General features: G+C 49.1%; 1 long non-coding RNA gene across 1 annotated transcript; it reads right to left on the bottom strand.

The window, feature by feature from the left end:
- Positions 1 to 8,447: 8,447 nt before the first annotated feature.
- LOC129846975 (uncharacterized) lies at positions 8,448 to 11,937 on the bottom strand. The gene is made up of 3 exons (XR_008758332.1): positions 11,864 to 11,937; positions 9,441 to 9,545; positions 8,448 to 8,961 (listed from the first exon to the last, which is right to left on the bottom strand). It is a non-coding gene; the product is annotated as an uncharacterized LOC129846975 (long non-coding RNA).
- Positions 11,938 to 21,560: the final 9,623 nt, after the last annotated feature.

Raw genomic sequence — 21,560 nt, 5'->3', positions numbered from 1 at the left:
GAAGAGAGAAAGAAGAGAGGGAGCAGAGAGAGCAGAGAGAGAGCAGAGAGAGAGCAGAGAGAGAGAGCAGAGAGAAAGAGAGAGAGAGCAGAGAGGGAGCAGAGAGGGAGCAGAGAGAGAGAACAGAGAGAAAGAGAGAGAGCAGAGAAAGAGGTAGAGAATGAAGATGGCATTTTGTGGTCTTTTTCTTTGCAACCCGCCTGTTTGCTTCATCGGTCAGACTGAGCTACGTCTTTTCTTCCATAGACTCACTTGTCTTATAAATAGCACGTACTGCCAACAGATTGACGAGAAGGAAGGTAAAACAAAATTACATCAAAGCTTTAGCAAAACCATGCATCTGCACTGCACACAACACAATCCCTGAGGGACCCCACACCAGACATTATGTAGACTAGTGTTTCTACTGGACTAGTGTTTCCTTCCAGCAGTACAATAACTTCATGAATTGATTGTCTCTGTGATAAGGTACATTTACTGCTCCAATACACCAATTATCATAGTAGTCGTACTTCAGCTCTTTAATCAGTGCAGTGAGCATGTCCTGTGGTGCATCTAAAAATGCTTAATGGACAAAACAGTGTAGCAGTGTAAAGCAAGGAGAGATTCCTTACGTAGTAAGGCCTGGGAGGCAACGAAAGGGTCATTCCAGCTCCATCTCTCTACCCCTGTACAGGCCCAGCCCCATCTCTCTACCGCTGTACAGGCCCAGCCCCAAACCCTCTACCGCTGTACAGGCCCAGCCCCATCTCTCTACCGCTGTACAGGCCCAGCCCCATCTCTCTACCGCTGTACAGGCCCAGCCCCATCCCTCTACCGCTGTACAGGCCCAGCCCCATCTCTCTACTGCTGTACAGGCCCAGCCCCATCTCTCTACTGCTGTACAGGCCCAGCTCCATCTCTCTACCGCTGTACAGGCCCAGCTCCATCTCTCTACCGCTGTACAGGCCCAGCCCTATCTCTCAACCGCTGTACAGGCCCAGCCCTATCTCTCTACCGCTGTACAGGCCCAGCCCCAAACCCTCTACCGCTGTACAGGCCCAGCCCCATCTCTCTACCGCTATACAGGCCCAGCTCCATCTCTCTACCGCTGTACAGGCCCAGCTCCAAACCCTCTACCGCTGTACAGGCCCAGCTCCATCTCTCTACCGCTGTACAGGCCCAGCCCCATCTCTCTGCTGCTGTACAGGCCCAGCCCCATCCCTCTACCGCTGTACAGGCCCAGCCCCAAACCCTCTACCGCTGTACAGGCCCAGCCCCATCCCTCTACCGCTGTACAGGCCCAGCCCGATCTCTCTACCGCTGTACAGGCCCAGCCCCATCTCTCTACCGCTGTACAGGCCCAGCCCCAAACCCTCTACCGCTGTACAGGCCCAGCCTCAAACCCTCTACCGCTGTACAGGCCCAGCTCCATCCCTCTACCGCTGTACAGGCCCAGCTCCATCTCTCTAACGCTGTACAGGCCCAGCCCCATCTCTCTACCCCTGTACAGGCCCAGCCCCATCTCTCTACTGCTGTACAGGCCCAGCCCCATCTCTCTACCGCTGTACAGGCCCAGCCCCAAACCCTCTACCGCTGTACAGGCCCAGCTCCATCTCTCTACCGCTGTACAGGCCCAGCCCCATCTCTCTACCGCTGTACAGGCCCAGCCCCATCTCTCTACCGCTGTACAGGCCCAGCCCCATCTCTCTACCGCTGTACAGGCCCAGCCCCAAACCCTCTACCGCTGTACAGGCCCAGCCTCAAACCCTCTACCGCTGTACAGGCCCAGCTCCATCTCTCTACCGCTGTACAGGCCCAGCTCCATCCCTCTACCGCTGTACAGGCCCAGCTCCATCTCTCTACCGCTGTACAGGCCCAGCCCCATCTCTCTACCCCTGTACAGGCCCAGCCCCATCTCTCTACTGCTGTACAGGCCCAGCCCCATCTCTCTACCGCTGTACAGGCCCAGCCCCAAACCCTCTACCGCTGTACAGGCCCAGCCTCAAACCCTCTACCGCTGTACAGGCCCAGCCCCATCTCTCTACTGCTGTACAGGCCCAGCCCCATCTCTCTACTGCTGTACAGGCCCAGCTCCATCTCTCTACCGCTGTACAGGCCCAGCTCCATCTCTCTACCGCTGTACAGGCCCAGCCCTATCTCTCTACCGCTATACAGGCCCAGCTCCATCTCTCTACCGCTGTACAGGCCCAGCTCCAAACACTCTACCGCTGTACAGGCCCAGCTCCATCTCTCTACCGCTGTACAGGCCCAGCCCCATCTCTCTGCTGCTGTACAGGCCCAGCCCCATCCCTCTAACGCTGTACAGGCCCAGCCCCAAACCCTCTACCGCTGTACAGGCCCAGCCCCATCCCTCTACCGCTGTACAGGCCCAGCCCCATCTCTCTACCGCTGTACAGGCCCAGCCCCATCTCTCTACCGCTGTACAGGCCCAGCCCCAAACCCTCTACCGCTGTACAGGCCCAGCCTCAAACCCTCTACCGCTGTACAGGCCCAGCTCCATCCCTCTACCGCTGTACAGGCCCAGCTCCATCTCTCTAACGCTGTACAGGCCCAGCCCCATCTCTCTACCCCTGTACAGGCCCAGCCCCATCTCTCTACTGCTGTACAGGCCCAGCCCCATCTCTCTACCGCTGTAAAGGCCCAGCCCCAAACCCTCTACCGCTGTACAGGCCCAGCTCCATCTCTCTACCGCTGTACAGGCCCAGCCCCATCTCTCTACCGCTGTACAGGCCCAGCCCCATCTCTCTACCGCTGTACAGGCCCAGCCCCATCTCTCTACCGCTGTACAGGCCCAGCCCCAAACCCTCTATCGCTGTACAGGCCCAGCCTCAAACCCTCTACCGCTGTACAGGCCCAGCTCCATCTCTCTACCGCTGTACAGGCCCAGCTCCATCCCTCTACCGCTGTACAGGCCCAGCTCCATCTCTCTACCGCTGTACAGGCCCAGCCCCATCTCTCTACCCCTGTACAGGCCCAGCCCCATCTCTCTACTGCTGTACAGGCCCAGCCCCATCTCTCTACCGCTGTACAGGCCCAGCCCCAAACCCTCTACCGCTGTACAGGCCCAGCCTCAAACCCTCTACCGCTGTACAGGCCCAGCTCCATCTCTCTACCGCTGTACAGGCCCAGCTCCATCCCTCTACCGCTGTACAGGCTCAGCTCCATCTCTCTACCGCTGTACAGGCCCAGCCCCATCTCTCTACCCCTGTACAGGCCCAGCCCCATCTCTCTACTGCTGTACAGGCCCAGCCCCATCTCTCTACTGCTGTACAGGCCCAGCTCCATCTCTCTACCGCTGTACAGGCCCAGCTCCATCTCTCTACCGCTGTACAGGCCCAGCTCCATCTCTCTACTGCTGTACAGGCCCAGCTCCATCTCTCTACCGCTGTACAGGCCCAGCTCCATCTCTCTACTGCTGTACAGGCCCAGCTCCATCTCTCTACCGCTGTACAGGCCCAGCTCCATCTCTCTACCGCTGTACAGGCCCAGCCCCATCTCTCTACCGCTGTACAGGCCCAGCCCCATCTCTCTACTGCTGTACAGGCCCAGCCCCATCTCTCTACCGCTGTACAGGCCCAGCTCCATCTCTCTACCGCTGTACAGGCCCAGCCTCAAACCCTCTACCGCTGTACAGGCCCAGCTCCATCTCTCTACCGCTGTACAGGCCCAGCCCCATCCCTCTACTGCTGTACAGGCCCAGCCCCATCTCTCTACCGCTGTACAGGCCCAGCCCCATCTCTCTACCGCTGTACAGGCCCAGCCCCATCTCTCTACTGCTGTACAGGCCCAGCCCCATCCCTCTACCGCTGTACAGGCCCAGCTCCATCTCTCTACTGCTGTACAGGCCCAGCCCCATCTCTCTACCGCTGTACAGGCCCAGCCCCATCTCTCTACCGCTGTACAGGCCCAGCCCCAAACCCTCTACCGCTGTACAGGCCCAGCCCCATCTCTCTACTGCTGTACAGGCCCAGCTCCATCTCTCTACCGCTGTACAGGCCCAGCCCCATCCCTCTACCGCTGTACAGGCCCAGCCCCATCTCTCTACCGCTGTACAGGCCCAGCCCCATCTCTCTACTGCTGTACAGGCCCAGCCCCATCCCTCTACCGCTGTACAGGCCCAGCCCCATCTCTCTACTGCTGTACAGGCCCAGCCCCATCCCTCTACCGCTGTACAGGCCCAGCTCCATCTCTCTACTTCTGTACAGGCCCAGCTCCATCCCTCTACCGCTGTACAGGCCCAGCCCCATCTCTCTACCGCTGTACAGGCCCAGCTTCATCTCTCTACCGCTGTACAGGCCCAGCTCCATCTCTCTACTGCTGTACAGGCCCAGCTCCATCTCTCTACCGCTGTACAGGCCCAGCTCCATCTCTCTACTGCTGTACAGGCCCAGCTCCATCTCTCTACCGCTGTACAGGCCCAGCTCCATCTCTCAACCCCTTACAGACCCAGCTCCATCTCTCTACCCCTTACAGGCCCAGCTCCATCTCTCTACTGCTGTACAGGCCCAGCTCCATCTCTCTACCGCTGTACAGGCCCAGCTCCATCTCTCTACCGCTGTACAGGCCCAGCCCCATCTCTCTACTGCTGTACAGGCCCAGCTCCATCTCTCTACCGCTGTACAGGCCCAGTTCCATCTCTCTACCGCTGTACAGGCCCAGCCCCATCTCTCTACTGCTGTACAGGCCCAGCCTCAAAACCTCTACCGCTGTACAGAACCAGCCCCATCTCTCTACTGCTGTACAGGCCCAGCTCCATCTCTCTACCGCTGTACAGGCCCAGCTCCATCTCTATACTGCTGTACAGGCCCAGCTCCATCTCTCTACCGCTGTACAGGCCCAGCTCCATCTCTCTACCGCTGTACAGGCCCAGCCCCATCCCTCTACCGCTGTACAGGCCCAGCCCCAAACCCTCTACCGCTGTACAGGCCCAGCTCCATCTCTCTACCGCTGTACAGGCCCAGCCCCATCTCTCTACTGCTGTACAGGCCCAGCTCCATCTCTATACTGCTGTACAGGCCCAGCTCCATCTCACTACCGCTGTACAGGCCCAGCCCCATCCCTCTACCGCTGTACAGGCCCAGCCCCATCTCTCTACTGCTGTACAGGCCCAGCCCCAAACCCTCTACCGCTGTACAGGCCCAGCCCCATCCCTCTACCGCTGTACAGGCCCAGCCCCATCCCTCTACCGCTGTACAGGCCCAGCCCCATCTCTCTACTGCTGTACAGGCCCAGCCCCAAACCCTCTACTGCTGTACAGGCCCAGCCCCATCCCTCTACCGCTGTACAGGCCCAGCCCCATCTCTCTACTGCTGTACAGGCCCAGCCCCATCCCTCTACTGCTGTACAGGCCCAGCCCCATCTCTCTACCGCTGTACAGGCCCAGCTCCATCTCTCTACCGCTGTACAGGCCCAGCCCCAAACCCTCTACCGCTGTACAGGCCCAGCCCCATCTCTCTACTGCTGTACAGGCCCAGCCCCATCTCTCTACTGCTGTACAGGCCCAGCTCCATCTCTCTACCGCTGTACAGGCCCAGCTCCATCTCTCTACTGCTGTACAGGCCCAGCCCCATCCCTCTACCGCTGTACAGGCCCAGCCCCATCTCTCTACCGCTGTACAGGCCCAGCTCCATCTCTCTACTGTACAGGCCCAGCCCCATCTCTCTACCGCTGTACAGGCCCAGCCCCATCTCTCTACCGCTGTACAGGCCCAGCCCCATCTCTCTACCGCTGTACAGGCCCAGCCCCATCTCTCTACCGCTGTACAGGCCCAGCTCCATCTCTCTACCGCTGTACAGGCCCAGCCCCATCCCTCTACCGCTGTAGAGGCCCAGCCCCATCTCTCTACCGCTGTACAGGCCCAGCCCCATCTCTCTACTGCTGTACAGGCCCAGCCCCATCCCTCTACCGCTGTACAGGCCCAGCCCCATCTCTCTACTGCTGTACAGGCCCAGCCCCATCCCTCTACCGCTATACAGGCCCAGCTCCATCTCTCTACTGCTGTACAGGCCCAGCTCCATCCCTCTACCGCTGTACAGGCCCAGCCCCATCTCTCTACCGCTGTACAGGCCCAGCTTCATCTCTCTACCGCTGTACAGGCCCAGCTCCATCTCTCTACCGCTGTACAGGCCCAGCTCCATCTCTCTACTGCTGTACAGGCCCAGCTCCATCCCTCTACCGCTGTACAGGCCCAGCTCCATCTCTCTACCGCTGTACAGGCCCAGCTCCATCTCTCTACTGCTGTACAGGCCCAGCTCCATCTCTCAACCCCTTACAGACCCAGCTCCATCTCTCTACCCCTTACAGGCCCAGCTCCATCTCTCTACTGCTGTACAGGCCCAGCTCCATCTCTCTACCGCTGTACAGGCCCAGCCCCATCTCTCTACTGCTGTACAGGCCCAGCTCCATCTCTCTACCGCTGTACAGGCCCAGCTCCATCTCTCTACCGCTGTACAGGCCCAGCCCCATCTCTCTACTGCTGTACAGGCCCAGCCTCAAAACCTCTACCGCTGTACAGGCCCAGCCCCATCTCTCTACTGCTGTACAGGCCCAGCTCCATCTCTATACTGCTGTACAGGCCCAGCTCCATCTCTCTACCGCTGTACAGGCCCAGCTCCATCTCTCTACCGCTGTACAGGCCCAGCCCCATCCCTCTACCGCTGTACAGGCCCAGCCCCAAACCCTCTACCGCTGTACAGGCCCAGCTCCATCTCTCTACCGCTGTACAGGCCCAGCCCCATCTCTCTACTGCTGTACAGGCCCAGCTCCATCTCTATACTGCTGTACAGGCCCAGCTCCATCTCTCTACCGCTGTACAGGCCCAGCCCCATCCCTCTACCGCTGTACAGGCCCAGCCCCATCTCTCTACTGCTGTACAGGCCCAGCCCCAAACCCTCTACCGCTGTACAGGCCCAGCCCCATCCCTCTACCGCTGTACAGGCCCAGCCCCATCCCTCTACCGCTGTACAGGCCCAGCCCCATCTCTCTACTGCTGTACAGGCCCAGCCCCAAACCCTCTACTGCTGTACAGGCCCAGCCCCATCCCTCTACCGCTGTACAGGCCCAGCCCCATCTCTCTACTGCTGTACAGGCCCAGCCCCATCCCTCTACTGCTGTACAGGCCCAGCCCCATCTCTCTACCGCTGTACAGGCCCAGCTCCATCTCTCTACCGCTGTACAGGCCCAGCCCCAAACCCTCTACCGCTGTACAGGCCCAGCCCCATCTCTCTACTGCTGTACAGGCCCAGCCCCATCTCTCTACTGCTGTACAGGCCCAGCTCCATCTCTCTACCCCTGTACAGGCCCAGCTCCATCTCTCTACTGCTGTACAGGCCCAGCCCCATCCCTCTACCGCTGTACAGGCCCAGCCCCATCTCTCTACCGCTGTACAGGCCCAGCTCCATCTCTCTACTGTACAGGCCCAGCCCCATCTCTCTACCGCTGTACAGGCCCAGCCCCATCTCTCTACCGCTGTACAGGCCCAGCCCCATCTCTCTACCGCTGTACAGGCCCAGCCCCATCTCTCTACCGCTGTACAGGCCCAGCCCCATCTCTCTACCGCTGTACAGGCCCAGCCCCTTCTCTCTACCGCTGTACAGGCCCAGCCCCATCTCTCTACTGCTGTACAGGCCCAGCTCCATCTCTCTACTGCTGTACAGGCCCAGCCCCATCTCTCTACTGCTGTACAGGCCCAGCCTCAAACCCTCTACCGCTGTACAGGCCCAGCCCCATCTCTCTACCGCTGTACAGGCCCAGCCCCAAACCCTCTACCGCTGTACAGGCCCAGCCCCATCTCTCTACTGCTGTACAGGCCCAGCTCCATCTCTCTACCGCTGTACAGGCCCAGCTCCATCTCTCTACCGCTGTACAGGCCCAGCCCCATCTCTCTACTGCTGTACAGGCCCAGCCCCATCTCTCTACCGCTGTACAGGCCCAGCTCCATCTCTCTACTGCTGTACAGGCCCAGCTCCATCTCTCTACCGCTGTACAGGCCCAGCCCCATCTCTCTACCGCTGTACAGGCCCAGCCCCATCTCTCTACCGCTGTACAGGCCCAGCTCCATCCCTCTACTGCTGTACAGGCCCAGCTCCATCTCTCTACCGCTGTACAGGCCCCATCCCAGAATGCATTAATACAGTCATCTCATCCTCACTGTTTCTTGGCTGCAGTTCAGAAAGAACAATCCTGTCTCTGAGATCATGTCAGAATACTAAAGGAACTCAAATAAACAGAAAATGTTAAATGGCTCTAAAACCTCCTTGCACCTCATTGGGGATTTCTCTGTTTTATTGTTAACATATAATTCTCTTTTAAATGCTTTTCTAGGGAAGGGAAGATAATTAGAACCCTATAACTAATACATGGGTTGTCTCATTTCACATCTGCATGTCGTTAAACCATAGACTATAAACCAATGACCATAGAGAAGAGACAAAATGTACCATGGTTGTAGAAAGCATTATATTTTCATAACAGAATATCGAACAGAAACAAAACATACTTGGAAAAGATGTATTAAAAGATAAACAGCATGTATAATATACATATTTAGTTTGTATAAAGCCAAAACAAGATGGAATACGTGGGGTATATTGGCTTTGTGCTATTATTACTCTAAGGGACACATCTTACAACTTGAGACGTGCATACAACACAAATATTATTATGGGAGATGTTTATGAATTCAAGTTGTGGGCTTCTTTCACAAGTTAGGATTCAGGATTCACTATGAGTTTCTCCAACTATAGTATAGAAAGTCAGTGGTGGAGAATCTCATGCTGTGTCCATTTGATTCTTTAAAAAGGTAAAATTCCAGAATATTGGGTAACTTTCTCCTCAGTCCAATTCCAGAATATTAGGTAACTTTCTCCTCAGTCCAATTCCAGAATATTAGGTAACTTTCTCCTCAGTCCAATTAAAGAATGTTGGGTAACTTTCTGCTCAGTTCAGGGTCCTGTAAATCTGTGAGAATTAAGAAACACATATTAGTGGAGAAAATAAACAAGAGGTTAATGACCCTGTCTCCAAATCATTAAAAAAGCCTTTTCACAGGATATTGTCAGCAATTAACTTTGTTTATTTTCAAGACCCTTCAATTCTAGACGGGGTGAAACATGATGGTTACTTAGGTGCCCTTCGGCGTTCGTCCCATTTGGGGCCTTCACATGAATGTCTTGAGAGAGATATCTTTATGGCTATGAGCCTATGAATGATGGGAGTCGCAAATAAAGTGGTCAGGGTACTTGACCTTTGACCTCAAGGTCCTGGGTTAACTTGCTAGTCCTAGTGTGTACTTGTGTACCACTATGTGCTATCAATGCATGGCACTTTTTCACATTCATTATGTCCTGCAACCTGCATAGTATTGAGGAGAAATAGGAGAAGGGAGAAAGAAAGACAAAGACATGTTAAAGAAAGTTTTGGTCAGAAAGTATATGTACCTGTGTATGTTCTGCAGTGCTCGGTTTCATTCACAGTAATCGATGGAGTTGGTGCGCAGCCAATCCGAGGAGTAGCACTGGGCATGGGGAGCCAATCGCTAAAGCCTGAATAGGGGTCGGTGAAAGGTCATTAGAACACGATAAGCTGCAGAATGGAAGTGTTATAAGAACATTCTTCACTGGGGTTAGTGTTTGCATGTTTCATCGCTGTCTTGGCAAGTTTGCTCCTCATACAGAGACCTCCTGTCTCTGTGAATGCTGGAACTACAGTATGTGACACTTCAGCATTATTTACCCCTAGTGTTTACTGAAATACATTTGTCCTGCTCAAACGTGACAAATCTCAAATACGGAGGCCCACAAAGAGACATGTTTGTGTTCGGTGAGGGATTACAATGATCATGGTATTTTTGGTATTTTATTAGGATCCCCATTAGCTGTTGCGAAAGCCGGAGCTACTCTTCCTGGGGTCCACACAGAACATGAAACATGACATAATACAGAACATTAATAGACAAGAACAGCTCAAGGACAGGCAGAATTTGTGCGTGTGTGCGTGTGTGATTGTGGAACAGGTTGCAGCTGGTGGGGATCTGCTCTGCCTCCAGCACACCTATCTCCGCCCACACAATCACACACGCACAGAGAGGAAGAGATCACTGGGGGAGTGGCGGCAGGTTAGAGAGACACAGGATGAGAAGTAGAAGGCGTGGCAGGAGCAGATGTAACAACTGGCCTGCATAGTATTTATATTAGCCCTCTGGTTACAATGAAGAGCAAGGCGTGCCGCTCTGTTCTGGGCCAGCTGCAGCTAGGTCTTTCTTTCCAGAACTTGACCATATGACTGGACAATAATCAAGATAAGACAAAACTAGAGCCTGCAGGAATTGCTTTGTGGAGTGTGGTGTCAAAAAAGCAGAACATCTTTATTGCGGACAGACCTCTCCCCATCTTTACAACCGTTGAATCTATATGTTTTGACCATGACAGTTTACAATCTAAGGTAACGGCAAGTAATTTAGTCTCCTAAACTTGTTCAACAGCCACACCATTCATTACCAGATTCAGCTGAGGTATAGAACTTAGGGAATGATTTGTACCAAATACAATGCTCTTAGTTTTAGAGATGTTCAGGACAAGTTTATTACTGGCCACCAATTCCAAAACTGACTGCAACTTCTTGTTAAGGGTTTCAGTGAGTTCATTAGCTGTGGTTGCTGCCACTTATATGGTTGAATCAGCATACATGGACACACAGGCTTTGTTTAATGCCAGTGGCATGACGTGGTAAAAATAGAAAAAAGTAGAGGGCCAATAAAACTGCCATGCGGTGCACCACACCCTATCAGGTATCAAGGTAAGACCCAGATGCAGACCGTGTCGAAGTAACAATGTTTATTACAGCAACAGGGGCAAAGGTACTGGACGGCAGGCAGGCTCAGGGTCAGGCAGAGTGGTCAGGCGGGTGGGTACAGGGTCAGGACCGGCAAGGTTCAAAAACCAGGAGGATGAGAAAAGCGAGACTGGGCAAAAGCAGGAGCTGACACAAAAACACTGGTTGGCTTGACGAACTGGCAACAGACAAACAGAGAACACAGGTATAAATACACAGGGGATAATGGGGAGGATGGGTGACACCTGGAGGGGAGTGGAGACAATCACAAAGACAGGTGAAACAGATAAGGGTGTGACACACCCTACATGTTTGACATTAGAGATGCTTCCATTGAAGAAAACCCTCTGAGTTCTATTAGATAGATAGCTCTGAATTCACGATATGGCAGAGGTTGAAAATCCATAAAAAGTTTTCTCAACAACATATTATGGTCAATAATATCAAAGGCTGCACTGAAATCTGATAGTACAGCTCCCACAATCTTCTTATTATCAATTTCTTTCAACCAGTCATTTGTGTCAGTCACTCACCTGTTGAGTGCCCTTCTCTATAAGCATGCTGAAAGTCTGTTGTCAATTTGTTTATAGAGAAATAGCATTGCATTTTTTTTCATGTCGTGGAGGCATGACAAGACCCAAAACTGATCCAGGATGTGTATAGGATGTATAGGGTGTGATACAGGACGAGGGAGTCCATGGACGTTAACGTTTACATTTGGTTATACAATATCACGTTTAAAATACATTAATACACCCCTGTATGACATCATCACATTTAAAATACAGTAATACACCACTGTATGACATGAAGAAGCTGCCTTATTAGATGAGACGCATTAGGGACATTAGACAGAACCGGACATACTGACAAATAGAAACAAAATAGATTTGCTTTCAATCTGCAGACCTTATCCAAAACATGGGTTTTCCTTCATTTTATGCATTGATAGGGAGATGTATGAAGCCAGGCTGTCCATTAGTGGTGTGTGCTGAGATAGGAAGCAGCCATAACAGCTAACATACTGTACCTTATTCTCAAGATCCTTCTCCTCCACGTTCTTCTTCTCTCCTAGAATTACGTACAAACTATAGTCCTCATGGCCGGTGGTGTTACCTTAAAAGATGACAGACATCAACGATGTTGGTGAGGAGAACCACAAAGTGAGGCCACACTAACACTTGAACTAACATATCTGATTTAGTGGCTTACTGAAATAGGTGTAATCGAAGGTGGCAGTGTAGTCATAGTCTGGTGTTTGTGTAGAATAATCATCATATTCCTCCTCATAGTCCTCTTTGTTTGCTGTGGAAAAAGGGAAGAGAGTGAAATACTATGACCAAAATCCTGGTCAGCCCTGAAACTAAAAGCCATCTATATCATACCTCATATCCCATCATGTCTTTCACTGAACTACACTCCATGTCACATTGTGCTCCTCAACATCTCCTATTACAAACATATCAGATACACCCAACATTAGAATTACGCGGTGTGTTATTTGCACGCAAACAAAAGCCATTGTTCCGTTAAAGGAGGATTCTGGGTTTGGAAAGCCCCACCTCATTTGTTTGGTATGCCTCAGGGGAGAAATAAACTCTCAGGTGTTCGACCTCATCTTCCCTGCCCAGGACCAACAGAGACTTCTCCTATGAGTTATGGAGCAGAGACACACAGAGACTTCTCCTGTGAGTTATGGAGCAGAGACACACAAAGACATCTCCTACAAGTTATGGAGCAGAGACACACAGAGACTTCTCCTATGAGTTATGGAGCAGAGACACACAGAGACTTCTCCTTCGAGTTATGGAGCAGAGACACACAGAGACATCTCCTATGAGTTATGGAGCAGAGACACACAGAGACTTCTCCTTCGAGTTATGGAGCAGAGACACACAGAGACTTCTCCTATGAGTTATGGAGCAGAGACACACAGAGACTTCTCCTATGAGTTATGGAGCAGAGACACACAGAGACATCTCCTATGAGTTATGGAGCAGAGACACACAGAGACTTCTCCTATGAGTTATGGAGCTGAGACACACAGAGACTTCTCCTACGAGTTATGGAGCAGAGACACACAGAGACTTCTCCTATAAGTTATGGAGCAGAGACACACAGAGACTTCTCCTGTGAGTTATGGAGCAGAGACACACAGAGACTTCTTCTGTGAGTTATGGAGCAGAGACACACAGAGACTTCTCCTACGAGTTATGGAGCAGAGATAAACAGAGACTTCTCCTATGAGTTATGGAGCAGAGACACACAGAGACTTCTCCTGTGAGTTATGGAGCAGAGACACACAGAGACTTCTCCTATGAGTTATAGAGCAAAGACACACAGAGACTTCTCCTGTGAGTTATGGAGCAGAGACACACAGAGACTTCTCCTATGAGTTATGGAGCAGAGACACACAGAGACTTCTCCTATGAGTTATGGAGCAAAGACACACAGAGACTTCTCCTATGAGTTATGGAGCAGAGACACACAGAGACTTCTCCTACGAGTTATGGAGCAGAGACACACAGAGACTTCTCCTTCGAGTTATGGAGCAGAGACACACAGAGACATCTCCTATGAGTTATGGAGCAGAGACACACAGAGACTTCTCCTTCGAGTTATGGAGCAGAGACACACAGAGACATCTCCTATGAGTTATGGAGCAGAGACACACAGAGACTTCTCCTTCGAGTTATGGAGCAGAGACACACAGAGACTTCTCCTGTGAGTTATGGAGCAGAGACACACAGAGACTTCTCCTGTGAGTTATGGAGCAGAGACACACAGAGACTTCTCCTATAAGTTATGGAGCAGAGACACACCAGAGGAGAACAATGGAACCGTATGGAGGCAGGAGGGAGGTCTGGCCCCCAGGGAGAGACATCATGGAGCTGGCAGCAGGACAATGCACAGAGTATCTGGAACTCCATCCATCAGACTCTATACCAGTAGAGGACAGCCAAGAGTAAACTGCAGAGCAGTGAACTACAGTGTGACACTATGCAGAGCGGACTGGTGTGAAACAATGAGCATCAGGTTTCCCTGGTGGAATCTCCTCAGCTAGCGAAACGAACCGTCGCCTGTCTTGTGAAATGCTTGGTTGAGCAAGGCCACATGTGAATGACCGTATTAACTTTTAGATACGTTCTAGAGACAGCGTTTTCCTGTAGTATGATTTAGGGCCACATATTTAGCTTGAGATATATCAAACATTTTCTCAATAATTGCAGAGGAATAAAATGCTCATGGAGAGTTGGTTGACAAACATGCTCAAGAAATGAGAAGTTGACCGCACTGTATGGCTTTACCACCATCTTATTCAACCACATGGCCTGTATGATAGACTAAACTTCATGAAAAAAGCTTGAATGAACGTAAAAGAGGAAATGTCTGCCCGTCAGAGCTAAAGATCCAGTGGTGGGTCAAGTGGGGACAGTCCTGATGGGGAATTGAAGGGGAGAAAGGTGGATATGGCTGCTGCTACTGTACCAATGCCAAACATACACAATATGGACGTAGCAAAGAGGGGGGTTTGGCTGAAAGTTGGGGATGGGAACTCTCACAAAGTCATATTTGAAGTATGTGAGGGGCAATTCCTGACCTCTCTCTCTCTTGACCACAGTTCTCAATCACAATGGTAGGAAGGAACCAACCTTAGTGGGATAAAGTAATAATAATACAATGATTGGATTTTCCAAGTGAATAACATAAAGGCAACCAGCTCTTTCCAGAAATCTGGAAGCCCCCTATACAAAAACAAAAGGGACTTTCCAGCAATCTAATAATAATGAGTTTCAAATCCAGTCACCATATCTCCGGGAAAAGTCCAATACATTCCTCCAGTGTCCTGCAAGTATGGATCCATTCCATTGATTTGTCTCCAGCCATTACCACGAGCCCATCTTCCCCAATTAAGTTGCCACCAACCTCCTTTGATACATGTACTATTAAACAGTTTTTGTATATGAAAATAATAACTCAATGCTTTGTCTCAGTGGGTAAGTTGGTTTTGACTCATCCCAGTAACCTGATGATCAGTTTTTTTTATAATAATTTTTTTTCCCCAATTTCGTGGTATCCAATTGGTAGTTACAGTCTTGTCTCATCGCTGCAACTCCTGTACGGACTCGGGAGAGGCGAAGGTCGAGAGCCGTGTGTCCTCCGAAACACATCCCAACCAAGCCGCACTGCTTCTTGACACAATGCCAGCCACACCAACGTGTCAGAGGAAACACCGTACACCTGGCGACCGTGTCAGCGTGCACTGTGCCCGGCCCGCCACAGGAGTCGCTAGTGCGCGATGGGACAAGTACATCCTTGCCGGCCAAACCCTCCCCTAACCCGGACGACGCTAGGCCAATTGTGCGCCGCCCCATGGGTCTCCCTGTCGCAGCCGGCTGCGACAGAACCTGGACTTGAACCCAGAATCTCTAGTGGCACAGCTAGCACTGCGATGCAGTGCCTTAGACCACTGCACCACTCGGGAGGCCCTGATGATCAGTTTTGATATTATAGGAGGAGCCTGTATACTCTTGTCTCGACAACAAGCTGAAACAGCTCATGTTGAAACTCACGCTCTGTCTGATAACAGTTCGGCAGCCGTACCATACTGGCACTGGAGAGTGTTTACATTTACACTCTCTGTGATGAGTCGACTACAGGTTCTTCAACAACCTCCCAGAACCATAGAAGAGCCCTTTGGCAAAGAAGTCAGACTGCAACATGCCAAGTCTTGCATCAGTTTCTGCACTCAGACTATGGGAAGGATGATTTAGGGAAACACAACTACTCTCCAGCTGTAAATCAGGTGACTTCTCTTAATCCGCTGATATGATAGGGAGAAGTGGGTTTTTTCTTCTGGTCAGAATGGATGGGGCTCAAATGGGCTGCTAAAACATCTAGAGAACCCGATGTTCTCCAGAATCCCCCGAAAGGACCTCATTATTACTATTATTTTCACTATCACTGTAATCAATAGCCTTTGTACTCTCTTATGTGGCTACATATGAGGACAACCTTCAAGAGCTTTATTCACCACTCCCATAGGTAAAGCTTTATTCACCACTCCCATAGGTAAAGCTTTATTCACTACTCCCATAGGCAAAGCCTTATTCACCACCCCCATAGGTAGAGCTTTATTCACTACTCCCATAGGTAGAGCTTTATTCACTACTCCCATAGGTAAAGCTTTATTCACTACTCCCATAGGCAAAGCTTTATTCACCACTCCCATAGGTAGAGCTTTATTCACTACTCCCATAGGTAGAGCTTTATTCACTACTCCCATAGGTAAAGCTTTATTCACCACTCCCATAGGTAAAGCTTTATTCACTACTCCCATAGGTAAAGCTTTATTCACTACTCCCATAGGTAAAGCTTTATTCACCACTCCCATAGGTAAAGCTTTATTCACTACTCCCATAGGTAAAGCTCTATTCACTACTCCCATAGGTAAAGCTTTATTCACCACTCCCATAGGTAAAGCTTTATTCACTACTCCCATAGGTTGAGCTTTATTCACTACTCCCATAGGTAAAGCTTTATTCACCACTCCCATAGGTAAAGCTTTATTCACCACTCCCATAGGTAAAGCTTTATTCACCACTCCCATAGGTAAAGCTTTATTCACCACTCCCATAGGTAAACTTTATTCACCACTCCCATAGGTAAAGCTTTATTCACTACTCCCATAGGTAAAGCTTTATTCACCACTCCCATAGGTAAAGCTTTATTCACCACTCCCATAGGTAAAGCTTTATTCACCACTCCCATAGGTAAAGCTTTATTCACCACTCCCATAGGTAAAGCTTTATTCACCACTCCCATAGGTAAAGCTTTATTCACCACTCCCATAGGTAAAGCTTTATTCACCACTCCCATAGGTAAAGCTTTATTCACTACTCCCATAGGCAAAGCTTTATTCACCACCCCCATAGGTAGAGCTTTATTCACCACTCCCATAGGTAGAGCTTTATTCACTACTCCCATAGGTAAAGCTTTATTCACTACTCCCATAGGCAAAGCTTTATTCACCACTCCCATAGGTAGAGCTTTATTCACTACTCCCATAGGTAGAGCTTTATTCACTACTCCCATAGGTAAAGCTTTATTCACCACTCCCATAGGTAAAGCTTTATTCACTACTCCCATAGGTAAAGCTTTATTCACTACTCCCATAGGTAAAGCTTTATTCACCACTCCCATAGGTAAAGCTTTATTCACTACTCCCATAGGTAAAGCTCTATTCACTACTCCCATAGGTAAAGCTTTATTCACCACTCCCATAGGTAAAGCTTTATTCACTACTCCCATAGGTTGAGCTTTATTCACTACTCCCATAGGTAAAGCTTTATTCACCACTCCCATAGGTAAAGCTTTATTCACCACTCCCATAGGTAAAGCTGTATTCACCACTCCCATAGGTAAAGCTTTATTCACCACTCCCATAGGTAAAGCTTTATTCACCACTCCCATAGGTAAAGCTTTATTCACCACTCCCATAGGTAAAGCTTTATTCACTACTCCCATAGGTAAAGCTTTATTCACTACTCCCATAGGTAAAGCTTTATTCACCACTCCCATAGGTAAAGCTTTATTCACCACTCCCATAGGTAAAGCTTTATTCACTACTCCCATAGGTAAAGCTTTATTAACTACTCCCATAGGTAAAGCTTTATTCACCACTCCCATAGGTAAAGCTTTATTCACCACTCCCATAGGTAAAGCTTTATTCACCACTCCCATAGGTAGAGCTTTATTCACCACTCCCATAGGTAAAGCTTTATTCACCACTCCCATAGGCAAAGCTTTATTCACCACTCCCATAGGTAAAGCTTTATTCACTACTCCCATAGGTAAAGCTTTATTCACCACTCCCATAGGTAAAGCTTTATTCACCACTCCCATAGGTAGAGCTTTATTCACTACTCCCATAGGTAAAGCTTTATTCACTACTCCCATAGGTAAAGCTTTATTCACTACTCCCATAGGTAAAGTTTTATTCACTACTCCCATAGACAAAGCTTTATTCACCATTCCCATAGGTAAAGCTTTATTCACCACTCCCATAGGTAAAGCTTTATTCACCACTCCCATAGGCAAAGCTTTATTCACCATTCCCATAGGTAAAGCTTTATTCACCACTCCCATAGGCAAAGCTTTATTCACCATTCCCATAGGTAAAGCTTTATTCACCACTCCCATAGGCAAAGCTTTATTCACCATTCCCATAGGTAAAGCTTTATTCACCACTCCCATAGGTAAAGCTTTATTCACCACTTCCATAGGTAAAGCTTTATTCACCACTCCCATAGGTAAAGCTTTATTCACTACTCCCATAGGAAAAGCTTTATTCACCACTCCCATAGGCAAAGCTTTATTCACCACTCCCATAGGTAAAGCTTTATTCACCACTCCCATAGGTAAAGCTTTATTCACCACTCCCATAGGTAAAGCTTTATTCACCACTCCCATAGGTAAAGCTTTATTCACCACTCCCATAGGTAAAGCTTTATTCACCACTCCCATAGGTAAAGCTTTATTCACTACTCCCATAGGTAAAGCTTTATTCACCACTCCCATGGGTAAAGCTTTATTCACCACTCCCATAGGTAAAGCTTTATTCACCACTCCCATAGGTAAAGCTTTATTCACCACTCCCATAGGCAAAGCTTTATTCACCACTCCCATAGGTAAAGCTTTATTCACCACTCCCATAGGTAAAGCTTTATTCACCACTCCCATAGGTAAAGCTTTATTCACTACTCCCATAGGTAAAGCTTTATTCACCACTCCCATAGGTAAAGCTTTATTCACCACTCCCATAGGTAAAGCTTTATTCACTACTCCCATAGGTAAAGCTTTATTCACTACTCCCATAGGTAGAGCTTTATTCACTACTCCCATAGGTAAAGCTTTATTCACCACTCCCATAGGTAAAGCTTTATTCACCACTCCCATAGGTAGAGCTTTATTCACTACTCCCATAGGTAAAGCTTTATTCACTACTCCCATAGGTAAAGCTTTATTCACCACTCCCATAGGTAAAGCTTTATTCACCACTCCCATAGGTAAAGCTTTATTCACCACTCCCATAGGTAAAGTCCATGGTGGCTTGAGTTCTCACCACCGTCTGAGCTCAGTTATAATCCACCACTGGTCCGTCATCACTGTGACACCCCACAAGGCTTCAGCTCTGTCCGTCCGAGACCCAGCTCCAACACATGGAGAAACCCTTATCCCTGCCCTGCTCCCCCAACCCTCACTTTCCCTCCCAAGCTCCTACCCCAATACATTCTCTGGGCTCCTTTGATAAGATCTCCAGACTGATGGCCAACCACAGGACATGCAGAGAGGCACTTGGAGGGAGAATGACATATGTTCACTGGCCAACTCAGCATGACAACTTAGAAATGTCAGGGCATCTTCTAGGCATGCTACATCTTGAGTTGGTGTTCAGGAAGGCTGACACTCACTGGCTTGAATCCCTCAGGATATTGTTCTATATCACAGTATTACAGTAGTTTTGTATCTTGGAGTAGTCTGCAATAAATGTATCAAATTTGATGCTAGACTTCATTTGTTAACATGTTCACTGATATATAATAATCAAGCACCTACATATTTTCTAATCTAAATGAAAAACTTAAAAATAAACCATGTCAATGCCCCACATTGTTAGATTCTGTTCTTTCTATTTCTGTGTTGTTGGGTACATGAAAATGTTTCCCTTATATGTATGATCGATGCCAGACACAGGAGGCCAATCCCTGATGAGCATAGGCACTGTTTGTCTCTCTCTGCACTACAACCAAATCAGACAGGGTCTGTTGAAGCCCTGTGGCATGCATTCACTGACTCCAATACTGTCAGCCAGTACCTGAGGTTTATAGAGATCCCCCTATCAATACTGTCAGCCAGTACCGGAGGTTTATAGAGATCACCCTATCAATACTGTCAGACAGTACCTGAGGTTTATAGAGATCACCCTATCAATACTGTCAGCCAGTACCGGAGGTTTATAGAGATCACCCTATCAATACTGTCAGCCAGTACCTGAGGTTTATAGAGATCACCCTATCAATACTGTCAGCCAGTACCTGAGGTTTATAGAGATCACCCTATCAATACTGTCAGCCAGTACCTGAGGTTTATAGAGATCACCCTATCAATACAGTCAGCCAGTACCTGAGGTTTATAGAGATCACCCTATCAATACTGTCAGACAGTACCTGAGGTTTATAGAGATCACCCTATCAATACTGTCAGCCAGTACCTGAGGTTTATAGAGATCACCCTATCAATACTGTCAGCCAGTACCTGAGATTTATAGAGATCACCCTATCAATACTGTCAGCCAGTACCTGAGGTTTATAGAGATCACCCTATCAATACTGTCAGCCAGTACCTGAGGTTTATAGAGATCACCCTATCTCCCACGCTCCTCCGTGTGCTGGAACATAGTCCAGTCAACTGGAATTGTAAAGCAAAACTCAAACAAAGTAACAAAACGAGCTTAACAAAGGTACAGCCGGTACAAGACTTTGTGTACAAGCAATGAATGAGAGTATCAAGGGTATCTGTTTTCCACAGTGGATGTTTAATGTCAAAATCTTAGCTAGCAAGCTAGCAGTCATCATCATGAATCTAGTCAACAATCTACTGGCAAATCCTTTTCAACCCTTGTCATATGAAGAGAAATAATGAAGAGAAATTATAGATAAAACATATCGGTGCTCATCGGCCATTGGACATAAACGTTACACAACAAGTTGGAAATCGCAAATTCAACAATGAGTGGTTTGAAAGGAATCATTGGCTAACTGCAAAGCAATCACTAGCCTGCTATTCAGTGGAGTCGATGTGTGGTCCAAAGTCTGGATTTATGGGTCTCTGTTCCAAGCTTAAAAGGATAAACATTCAACATTGGCCATGCTGTCAATCCAGCATGACTTCTGCCGCGCTCAAAACAACTGGAAACTGGGAAATCTGACTTCAGTGGGTTCAAGACAATGGGAACAGTGGGAACTCTGAAAAAAACATGCTCCGACTGGGAAAATACGTTTTGAATGATCATCCAACTCGGAATCGCAAGTCGGGAACTTCTGCCTCTTTCTAGAGCTCCAACCTGAAGATCACTGACGTCATCATAATTCTACCTTGTTTTTTTCCGAGTTCCCAGTCTTGAGAGCACTATACATCCAAAGAATGCCAGACCTTGATGACAAAGTTTGATGACAACATTTGCCCACGAAGGACTGCCGGGCCACCTTCCTGTTCAAGTGAGCACAGTACAATAAGGTGAGTCCTAAAATGTTTTGTATGCTGCTGCATAAATGATGTAATATGCCAGGGAGATATGTATACTGTAGCTAAGAAAGTAATGTTGTGTATTAAGCTGTTAGTAGCTCATGTGCATCACCCTAATAATTTGGTTCCTTTTACCCTCATAATTTCACCTACTGTTCTAACTTGGAAGTGCACATGTAGCCTAAAGCCTGTTTTAGAGAAATGTAATAATCAAATATTGTAAGCGCTTTCATTGTCTGCTTGTATGCCCCCTTTATTTATCCTACGGCTCTGACTTGGTGTACAGGGAAAATACTGTAAGAATGGCCCATGTTCTGAATTCTGTCGCTGTACATTTCAAAAGTGCTGAACAAATACGTATATTGACTACGTCCGTCCTAGCTCGCTCATTAATGTCTTAATCGAAATTACGGATTGCC

Source organism: Salvelinus fontinalis, unplaced genomic scaffold, assembly GCF_029448725.1.
Source record: "Salvelinus fontinalis isolate EN_2023a unplaced genomic scaffold, ASM2944872v1 scaffold_0675, whole genome shotgun sequence".
Taxonomy (NCBI): Eukaryota; Metazoa; Chordata; class Actinopteri; order Salmoniformes; family Salmonidae; genus Salvelinus; species Salvelinus fontinalis.
The sequence above is the reverse complement of the archived record's forward strand: the minus strand, read 5'-3'. Positions and strand labels throughout refer to the sequence as shown.